Genomic DNA, 10,698 nt, shown 5'->3' with positions numbered 1-10,698 from the left:
GGATAGCACAATCGACTCGTAATCAGAAGAACAGCAGATCAAAACCACGGTCCTAAACCTTGTGAGGCAAATGAAAAGAACGTAGAACAATGAAAGAACTCACATATTTATTGAAGACCTGTATAATTGCCCTAATTCCTCATACAATTACAGTTACCTTGGCCTTTTTCTGCTATTCTGCTTCAGATAGATTGAATGGTGCACTTTAATGTGATCAGTAGTGGCCGCCCATGTTTATCTTTGTTTCTCTCCTTTGCTGTAGTGGTCCCTTTGCAGACAGCGACAACGGCAACTAGGTTCAATCTTTTTAATTCCAAGATCAAGGATTCTCTTTTATTTTTCTTCACGAATACCTAAAGTTCACTGAATTGTCATCGTTGCTCTTTCGGTTTATTGGCGGCCGGAATGGCCGAGCGGTTCTAGGCGCTACAGTCTGGAACCGCGCAACCGCTACGGTCGCAAGTTCTAATCCTGCCTCGGGCATGGCTGTGTGTGATGTCCTTAGGTTCAAATGGCTCTGAGCACTATGGGACTTACCTGCTGTGGTCATCAGTCCCCTAGAACTTAGAACTAATTAAACCTAACTAACCTAAGGACATCACACACATCCAGACTGTAGCGCCTAGAACCGCTCGGCCACTCCGGCCGGCATGTCCTTAGGTTAGTTAGGCTTAAGTAGTTCTAAGTTCTAGAGGACTGACGGCTTCAGAAGTTAAGTCCCATAGTGTTCAGAACCGTTTGAATTTCGGTTTATTAAAAACATAAGAATTTAGCAAATATTAACCTCGAAATGAGAACTCGGGAATCCTACTTCGTGCAGTGCATGTGATCTCTTTTATCTTAAAATATAGCTGATGAATGACAGACTGGGTGCTAAAAATATGCTCTCGAGGTCACTTTTCCCATTTCCTGACAGTTGTTAATTTCAATTTAAAATTATACACTTACACTTTATTATTAATATCTCTATAACAAAACTTCATTATTACTCATGTAGTGTAGCAGTAACTTACTCGATCGTGTGACAATACTTCAATGGTCCTATGAAATAAACAAATGTGAAAGCCAATTACGAATACGTCAGACGCACCAAAAGAGACAAAAATAAGGTAGGTAAACACTTGATTCTTTTTTGTATAGAGTCAAGTTTCATAGGTCGAGAACGTTGAAGCAAAGGTGCGTCAGGCACCAAGGACGCTGACACGCACAGCCCTACGCAGCCTCTGCACTGGGTCGCGCAACCCGCAGGCAGGAAACGAAACAGTAGAAAGCGTCGGAGTATATAAGCAGGCCACGACTGCGGACGGCATCAGTCCCACGAGTACCTCCACTGGACAACATGAGGATCATAACGGTGAGTCAACGGGTCGCCTCACATAGGATAAACCTCGATGTATGTTCTGTGCGTCGCTCTGTAAAATACTTCTGCCGCGGCGTAAACAGATTGGAGAAACGTTTGACGCGCCTCATTTGCTGTAGAGGCTGTAGAGGCTTCAGAGGTGCATCAAATGTATCTATAATCTATTTTATTTCTAACTCTTTTATTTTCAAGTTTTGTTCACGAAGCAAGATCTTATCGACACCTCCTTTGCTTCTCTAGCGTCTTCGGTTCTGAAAATGCCCCCTGAATTCAGTACCTGATTCGAAGAAAACCATTTTAAAAATAAAAAAAATTACCTCAGTGCATAGTTTATGCAAAATAGCTAGGCCTTGAACAGATGAACCTTTGGCGCCTCATTTGCCTTTCTAGCGTCTTCTGTTCTGAAAATGTCCTTTTTGACAGTTAAATAACACACCAATGTAAATTTGAACGCGGAAAATAGCTAGGAAGAGATGGACATTTTGACACTATTTACATAGCTAGTAGCAGCATCAGTTCGTGAAAAATTTTGATCTTCCCTTGGATCAATAATTAAGTTTTTATTAGTTATTCTCATTACTTGAAAGCAATTAGATATATTTTTGCAAAACAAGACGCACTCTGGTGAATTTGAAACCCATTTGTGTCCTCTTCGTCTGGATATGAGAATTAGGATAAAAATATTTCTTCAAATCAATAATTAATTTTTCTTAATTACCCTAATTATTTTCAAGCAAATAAACACTTTTTTTTAAAAAAATTAGACCTCATGTAGTTCAATTTGATGCCTCACTACCCATTTCCACTCTTTGTATGGCTATGAAAATGCACACAAAAACGCTTTGCGTAGTTTACACGGAGTCTTGTGTTCTCTCCGCCCAAACATTTGACAAAAATCCAGGATTTTTCGTGTGTAACGGCATTTTCACTAGAAGAACTGGTAACCAAATCCGATTTAATTATCGATCAAAGACTGCGTTCTGTCGTTTGCAAGATTCTGGTTGAGGTAGTACACTTTTTCCTCCGAATATGTGTCTGTATTATGTGAATGACCCTCATTAATTATTACACCGTATAATGTTTTGGCTGTTTATTCAGTAAAAGAGAGTAAGAAGGAGAAACTTTTCTCGTATTTAGGCAGCGTGGACGCCGAGCTTAACGTACCCGCCTGACTGGCGCAGAAAAGCAAGAATATTATGATCCTGTCGATGTCAAGATCAGTAGAGAGGAAGTACAGGTTCTAAGCGGACGAATTATGGTAAACAAACTAGGCTACGTTCTTTTCATTTGCCTCACAAGGTTTAGGACCGTGGTTTTGATCTGCTGTTCTTCTGATTACTAGTCGATTGTGCTACCCACTGCGATGGCTCTTCATCTCTTCCCGGCAAAATGCGGGTGCTGAATAAGTGCTTCTATCTCCGTGTAGATATGAAATAATTATACCTGTGTACCTGTGTGCTGAGCACCACTGCACCAGCGTGCGTTAGCGACCATAGCTGCGCGAGTGGTTCGGCAAAGGGACCACAGTTACAAGCGTGTGCAGTAGAATGTAACACCTGTTGCACTGTGCACCTGATTGATGAATATATGTCTGTAGTTATATATCCCAAATGAATGGGCCAGTTGGCTAGAATGGACTATAAAGAATGCATGTGAAAAATATAATATATTTGTACGTTTCCGCAAACTAAACATTATTGTCGAAGCACATTTGTTTCCCCGAAGGTGCTTTTTGAAACCTCTCCTTAGAAGTCCACCACCCCATATTTCAGCTGTATTTAAAATTTTGTGAAGCAAATCATTTGTTGAGATGTTGGAGGATGTGACAGGAGATACTGTGTAGTGTCTAAAAAGTTACCACATCACAATGGGGATGGTAGCACTTTACACGCGCTATCGTTTATAAAACTCAAATCTCAGATTTCTTAGCATATGTTTCTGAATTGCATCTCATTTTCAAGGATGATGTAACGTCAGCTGAAATCTCTCAAGTCAACCAGGTATATCACAGCTGGCCGAATTTTCGTGGAGGATTATCTTTGAATGTCTGCGGCATTGGTGAATTTAAATTCTGCCACTACATGAATTGCTATCTTGCCTTCATATTACATAAGAAGTACACATTTCGTCATCAGTCACAATGTCCATTGCCTGGGACATGTGGCACTGACGACTTTAAGTACTTGGACAGGAAAGTGTAAAAGTGCTCTGTCTAGATGCGTTTACATCTGTCTGAATGACAGACAGTTACACGTACATAAATGCAGTGCACTTCCTTTGCTGAACTTGCTTAGAATGTACGTTGATTACCCTTGTTGTTCCTGACGTTTCCAAACTGTCAATGGCTCAAGATTACTTCGAAATCCATAAGTTCCTATTCCAAAGTTTTTGCATTTTACTCCTCTATCACCTCCTTCAGTTTTTACACAACCTGTTGAATCAGCCTGCAGATATATTATATCAAAAGTACGAACTAATAGTTACATTTTTAGGCAATCTTATTACTATTTTGGAGTCTAAATTCAAAATCCAATTTCCTAGAATACATATAACGTATTGGTTATAGCTGTGTAACGGTGTCAGTCAGATTAACCAGGAGACTTTACAACTGAGGTACCAAATCACAAATAATGAGAGGAACACGTGCTCTTGGAGTCTTCCATGGTGACACGCCTGAATATAATCTTCTCGGTTTTCAAGACATGTCACTTCGAATAGCTTTCGACAGTTGTCTCCGTATTCTACATTACTGACCACGGCTTCTCAGCCAGCAAGTTTTAACCGAAGTAAATACAGCCCGTAAGAGCCTACAGTGTACTGTTATAAAAATAACGTCTTACCACACATACCTGTAACCAGCAAAGTTCCACACAGGAGGAATGAAAATGTTTCTGAGCTAAGTATCGCTTGTATTGCTGTCAAAGTAAAACTAGGTGTTTCGAATGCAGTAAAAGGGCAAGCATTGTGGAAGTTGACCTTTTGGCGTGGAGTGGTACTTAACGGAGATTTTGTCTTTCACATTTTGGTAACGGCTTTATCATAAAAGAAACCATTTTGTGAATGTTGGCATTCACATTCTCCAGAATGATTGAACTGAACAATTAACATACTAAGATCTGTCACGCCACTAAAGATCACAAATATCGCGTCAGAGACTATAGCACATGACCTACATTGCATGTAGCATATAAGAACGCAGAATTTTGAGTTCTATGAGGCATGTTCCTTTTCTTCTGTGCTAAACCCTGTTCAACTGTTACTCCATTCGTTTTTTGCTTCACTCTTTCAAATCTAGAAATTCCTTCTGTATTGATATACGTGTACAGATTGCTGTTAGATAAATTAATTTGATATGCTCACAGATTCTTTAAGTTTTACGAATCCTGCCGTAATTTATTATCTTGTTATTCCGGCTTACGTATTACATGGACTTACGTTTCAGTGAAAATTGGTTAAAATACCTCACAATCAGTTTTAAATTTAAATGAATTTGATAAAGTAATCTCAATACCATATTCTTCTGGGTGTCTTTTTGTAATCTTATTACAGTATTACCCAGTAATTTCTCTGTGAATTAGTATACTGTCAAAATTAACACTTCAAATACAGCGTACATTTTTTCGAGGTGTTTCCATTTCGGGTTACAAGCCTGACACTGCTCAAGAAAATATATCGATATCGAAGTAACTGTCAATGTTTCATATATTTATTGCATCTATGAAATAAGTACACCTACTGTTCTTCAGTTATATATAGTGTTAACACTGGCCGCTGGTCGTACATTGCCAAAGTGAAAACGTGAATTTCAGTGCCGCATTCACAAACAAGCATTTCTGTTTCTGTCTGTCCTACTTTTTGCCTATTTTGTCATATCTAAAACCTTGAATGTCTTTAGATGCTTTGACATTTGCATACATCATTCATATTTTTGAGACTTAGCAACTTATTTATCTTTTTTATGAATATAGGAGGCTCTTTTTGCAGGGCTTTCATACTGTGTAATCACAACATCTTAAATTTTTCACGTGAGGACATTGGAGATATTAGTGATATGGTTGCAAGATATGACTCAGGAACTAACAAAAATGATTTATTTTAATTTTTTTCAATTTTGAGTCATACTCAGTCATTTTGTTTCGTTACATAATCAATAAGATGTTAATAGTCTATATCTGAGAAATGGTTCAGAATGCCATATTATAAACTCCCAATGTTCGTAATTTAGTTGTTCACTCGAGAGTAGCCTCTGCAGTTAAATGCCCCAAGATACATCCAGCATAACGTGACGTAAATGGAACTTTTGTATTGCACAGTCATACAATTCACAGTAAATATGTTTACATTTTTCATGTATGAACTTTCTGAACGCAGTTGTCATACTACATCTTCTATGGCTAGAAAAGACTGACTCGTCATTTACAACACTTCAGTGCAAAGGGTTCCATACCTCCCTTTATCCCTAAGCAAATTTTGTGAGTTTCTGGCAAAAGCTACGCTACCGATGAATCGTTAGGAAAGTTCTTACAAAATAATGACGGCACCTATTAATTGCAAAGTGGTCATCATAAGCGCAGTTTCTGAACGAATGCGTCTATTGACAGCGCCATAAACTACAGCCAGTAATCGCATATATTCATAATTCCATGGGAAGTTTGACGATTAGGAACAAGCATAGTGATGAGCTAAAGCATTATCAACGTGCTGGTCTACGTTTGCGTCGCAATACAGTAGCGATTCTGGTTGCGATGGACTGGAGAAGTCCTTGGTAGCTGCCTGGAGATTGCCTACATTACGTATGTCCACCCTCTGCTAGAGTACTATAGGGCGACGTCGAATCCTTACCATATAGGACTGACGGTGGACATCGGAAAAGTGCAAAGAAGGGAAAGTGTTTTTGTATAATAGCGAAATAGAGGTGAGAGTATCACAGATACGATACGCGAGCTGGTGTGGGAATCATTAATATTCTGCTGACTCCCACATAGGGAGAAAAGATCGTTATAAGATAAATCAGAACATCACGCGGAATGTTTCAACCGTTCGTTTTTCCCACATGCTAGTCGAGAGTGGAATGGTCGTGAAATAAACTGAAAGTGGTTCCGACAACCCTCCGGGGAGCCCTTAATTTTGAATTACATATTAGTAATTTAGACGTAGAGATACGTGGCATCAGCTTACGCAATTCCCATAAATTGCCCGTCGGGGACGTGGGCACGAAGCTGGCGCCTGATCGAGTCTCACATCGAGCTCAGATGATGCGTATTTGCTGCTAAGATATCGATGGAAGTTGATTATTATGACTCTCAAACCAATGTATAACGATTCTAGCGTAGTGGCATGGACAGCTATCCCACCAGGAGAAACCATCGCCGTCGAGGAAGACAGGAATGCAGTTGGTCCACAATAATGTTCACATAGTCCACAGCTATCGTGGTGCCTTAGATTGCTACCTCAGATCTCATGGAACCCCCCCCCCCCCCCCTCCACCGCTCTTGCTCAATCCACCACCACCAGTAGCGTAATACCGCACTCACTGCTCTGTGCTTTCACCTGGATGCCACTAGTGTAATTAAAGAGAAATGTGAGCTGTCGTGAAGTGTAGCAACTGTACGCGTATGTGTGTGTGTGTGTGTGCAGGTGATTTTCTTGATCGTGCTGGCGCTGTCTCTTGTGATGGCGATGCCGGCGGGACCAGACTCTGACCCGACGGACGGCGACGAAGACACCAGGTCGAACCTGTTCCTGCTCAAGAAGAAACTGCTGTTAAAGAAGAAGCTGCTGCTGCTTGGCTGAAGTACACAGGTACCACACTGAATTTCTACTCTGTTTCTCAAGTAGCACTCAAGGTGTCCAGATACGTATTATCGCAACATTCTTATTAATGTACACTACTTTCTGCACAACTTGGATTGTCATATACACAGTCACGATATATTTAACTGGAAGTCCCTCTCGAATCCGCTCCTTGAGTAGGAGCGTTTTCTTCTCTTGGTACGGTACAACACTAAGCTGTGCACTGAGGTGACAAAACTCATGAAATACCAATATGCAGATATACAAATGGCGATAGTATCTCGCAAGGTATGAAAGGGCAGGTGGCTATGGCCGCGCGAATTAAGACTTTGAACGCGGTATGATAGTGGGAGCTAGACGCATGGGGCGTTCCATTTCGGAAATCGTTAGGAAAGTCTGTATTTCGAGATCCACAGTGTCAAGTGTCTGACGAGAATTCCAAACTTCAGGCATTGCCTCTGACCACGGACAACAAAGTGGCCGACGGTCTTCACTTAACGACTGAGAGCAGTGGCGCTTGCATAAAGTTGTCAGTATTAACATACAAGGCGTACTGCGTATAATAACACCAGAAATCAATGTGGAACGTACGACGAACGAAACGCGGCGAAATTTGACGTTTATGGGATATGGAAACAGAGGAAGCCATGCCAGCATGGCATCGCCAGCAGCGCCTCTCCTGAACTCCTGACCATATCGATTCGACCCTAGACGATTGGAAAAAGGTGGTCTGATTACATAAGTCCCGATTTCAGATAGTGAGAGCTGATGGTAGGGTTCGAGTGTGACGCGGACTCCACAAACCCATGGGCCAAAGTTGTCAACAAGGTACAGTGCAAGCTAGTGGTGGCTCCAAAATGATGTGGATTGTGTTTACATGGAATGGACTTCGTCCAACTGAATCGATCACTGACTGCAAATCATAACATTCGCCTGCTTGGAGACCATTTAGCCATGTTTTAGGCCACATCAATGGAATTTTTATGGCTGACAATGAGCCTTGTCACTGGGCCACAACTGTTCGCGAATGGTTTTAAGACCATTCTAAACAAGTCGAGCGACTGGTTTGCTCACCTAGGTCACCCGACATGAATCACATATAACGTTTATGGGGCATTATCGGGAGGTCAATTCGTACACAAAATCCCGCACTGGAATGAATCATTCTGCTGCATTTAAAAGCTTGTTTTATCGCTACTGATTTCGGCTCCTCGATGCAGGATCCTCTACGGTGAACCAGGTAATCACGCAGATAACCAGGTAACCGCCATAATATACCTCAACACTGGGCACTGTCAAATCGATGTCCGTGGTGATGAATTCCTGAATTTCTCTTTATGTTGCTGACGTCACTCAGAATGTCTTATGGATGAACAGAATGTTACATCACAGCATTTAGTGCAGCCAGAATCAAAGATTCCCCCCTGAACTGTGCCATTCGTTGGGAATGCAGCTGATATGGAGCTGATAATAACTTCTAACGGTTTTGATCGACCATTGCTTGTCTACCTCCCTTCATGATCTGCTGAATTGGTCCATTTTCGTCAGTGATGCGAGTGTATGGCCGGCCAGACTAAGCAACGTCTTTACTGCTTGTGCGACTTTTCACAAAATCACATGTAGAACTCACACAGTTCCGAAAGTTTCGCTGTTGCGTTTCCTTCTGTTTCTTTCGAAATCTGCAGAGTCCCGGTAAACGTGCTACCATATAAAAATCGAACATTTACTTTCTATGAATAGATAGAATTTGTAAATCTTGGAATTCACAAACACTGTTCGACTACGACGGGGCTTTCGTGTCAGGAATGGGAATGTAAGTGTAGTTTTTGACTCTACTACATGTTAACGATGAATAAGAACATTCAAGGCGATAGTTATCACTACGCATACTTTACTGTAACTGTCTCCTTAACTAGAAACTAGAGCTGAGCAGTAATGCGAAGAGAGGCCAGAAATGGCGCAGTCGAACTGGTTGGTGACAAACTCGTCGTTTGCAACGGAGACGTAACTTAAAACGCAGCCCATAGCAGGCCAGGACATACATAGTTGGCTTGTTGCACTCTTATGGTGATACTTTTAAAACAACTGTAAGCAGTTAACAGTTACAATGTTTCAACGAATTTTTCATGCAGATTCAGTTGGAAGCAATACTAGATTTTTATATGTAATGCACAACCAATAAACATTTTCTTTACTAAGCACAGTACTGATGCTAGGTGCTTTCATTAAAAATAACTATTTCATTGGAACGTAACTGCTTCGTGACTGAGAGAAAAATTACATTAATGGAAATATATAAACTGTAATGAAAGTATGATATTGTATCCTAGGTAGATGACATATTGCACTTACCGTAAATAAAAGCTGTTTGAAGTAAAGCATGCTGTAATGTTACGCGTAAATGAATCAATTTTACAAAGACAGATTTTACTTAAGGTCGTTGCATGTAGGTCGCAGGATGGCTTTCCTGAATCACTTGATTCGCTACTGATGAATTCCTTACATGTTAAATGGTTCTCTTATGCTGTAATGCCACATATTATTGACATTCCAAGATATTCTGCGCTTCTTTTTCGTTTTTCGATTAGTTAATTAAAGTTAAAATTATTTTCCTTTTTTCCCTTCGGCTAACACTATAGTCCTTGTCCCTAAAAACTCGGAATAACGAATACCTTACTTTATAGTCTGAAACAGTGACTTTAATTCAGGGTAGTAGGTTGTTCCCACAAACTGAGAATTCAGTTTTCTCCCCTGCTGCATTTGTAGAAAGGAAGATATATGTCTGTAAATCATGTTCAAGAATAATTATACACCTCACAGCTGATCAAACAATTACTTTGATGTCGAAGCTTGAAATAAAGTCCAAGAAAATTCTAGAAGTAAACTGCTTGCACCTGAGTGCTTTTTCCACTTCCATGCGTACATAAAAATCGAGAAAACTTCAACTTAAAGTAAAAAAAATAGAACAAATTAATACGACAACGTACTGTGTGTTGCTTGTAGCAATACAACTCTATATTCCCCCCTTTCAATGAAAACAGTAAAATATTTACACGTAAAATAAAAATAATTTTTATCAGTTGTCTTACCCATTTGCAAATGTTAATGCAATCTTTTTCTGTTCTAGCTTCGTCATCAACTTCGTATCAGCGCAGGTGTAGACTACACTCATCATCGGCTATCCAAACACAATCATCTCCTTCTGTACATATCATTTTTCTTTGTGTATATACTATGTTTCAGATTGTAAATAAATGTTTGTTGTACTAAATTAGATCTTTACGCTGGTTTCCTGTCGAATACTTGCTCTCCACACTTACTTCCATAGCAAACAGAAGTTTTCGTGACAGTGGACTTTATTCTACTTTCTCTCTGAAATAATAAGACAAGCCGTTTCACACAGGTAAACTTTAAAAGTTTCACTTACAAACATCAATAGCTGACTAAATCTGCTGTGAGCAGATACATTTCCCTATTCGATACATGTGCGAAATGTAGATTTATCTCATGAACTGTAATTACATGACATATGTATATAGAAGCTC

General features: G+C 40.1%; 1 long non-coding RNA gene across 1 annotated transcript; it reads left to right on the top strand.

Annotated features, from left to right (window-relative positions):
* Positions 1 to 1,283: 1,283 nt before the first annotated feature.
* Positions 1,284 to 10,427, top strand: LOC126273051 (uncharacterized). The gene is made up of 3 exons (XR_007549298.1): positions 1,284 to 1,354; positions 6,998 to 7,162; positions 10,281 to 10,427. It is a non-coding gene; the product is annotated as an uncharacterized LOC126273051 (long non-coding RNA).
* Positions 10,428 to 10,698: the final 271 nt, after the last annotated feature.

This window comes from Schistocerca gregaria, chromosome 5 (genome assembly GCF_023897955.1).
Source record: "Schistocerca gregaria isolate iqSchGreg1 chromosome 5, iqSchGreg1.2, whole genome shotgun sequence".
NCBI classification, from domain to species: Eukaryota; Metazoa; Arthropoda; class Insecta; order Orthoptera; family Acrididae; genus Schistocerca; species Schistocerca gregaria.
Note: the sequence above shows the minus strand (reverse complement) of the source record. Positions and strands in the feature narration are given on the sequence as shown.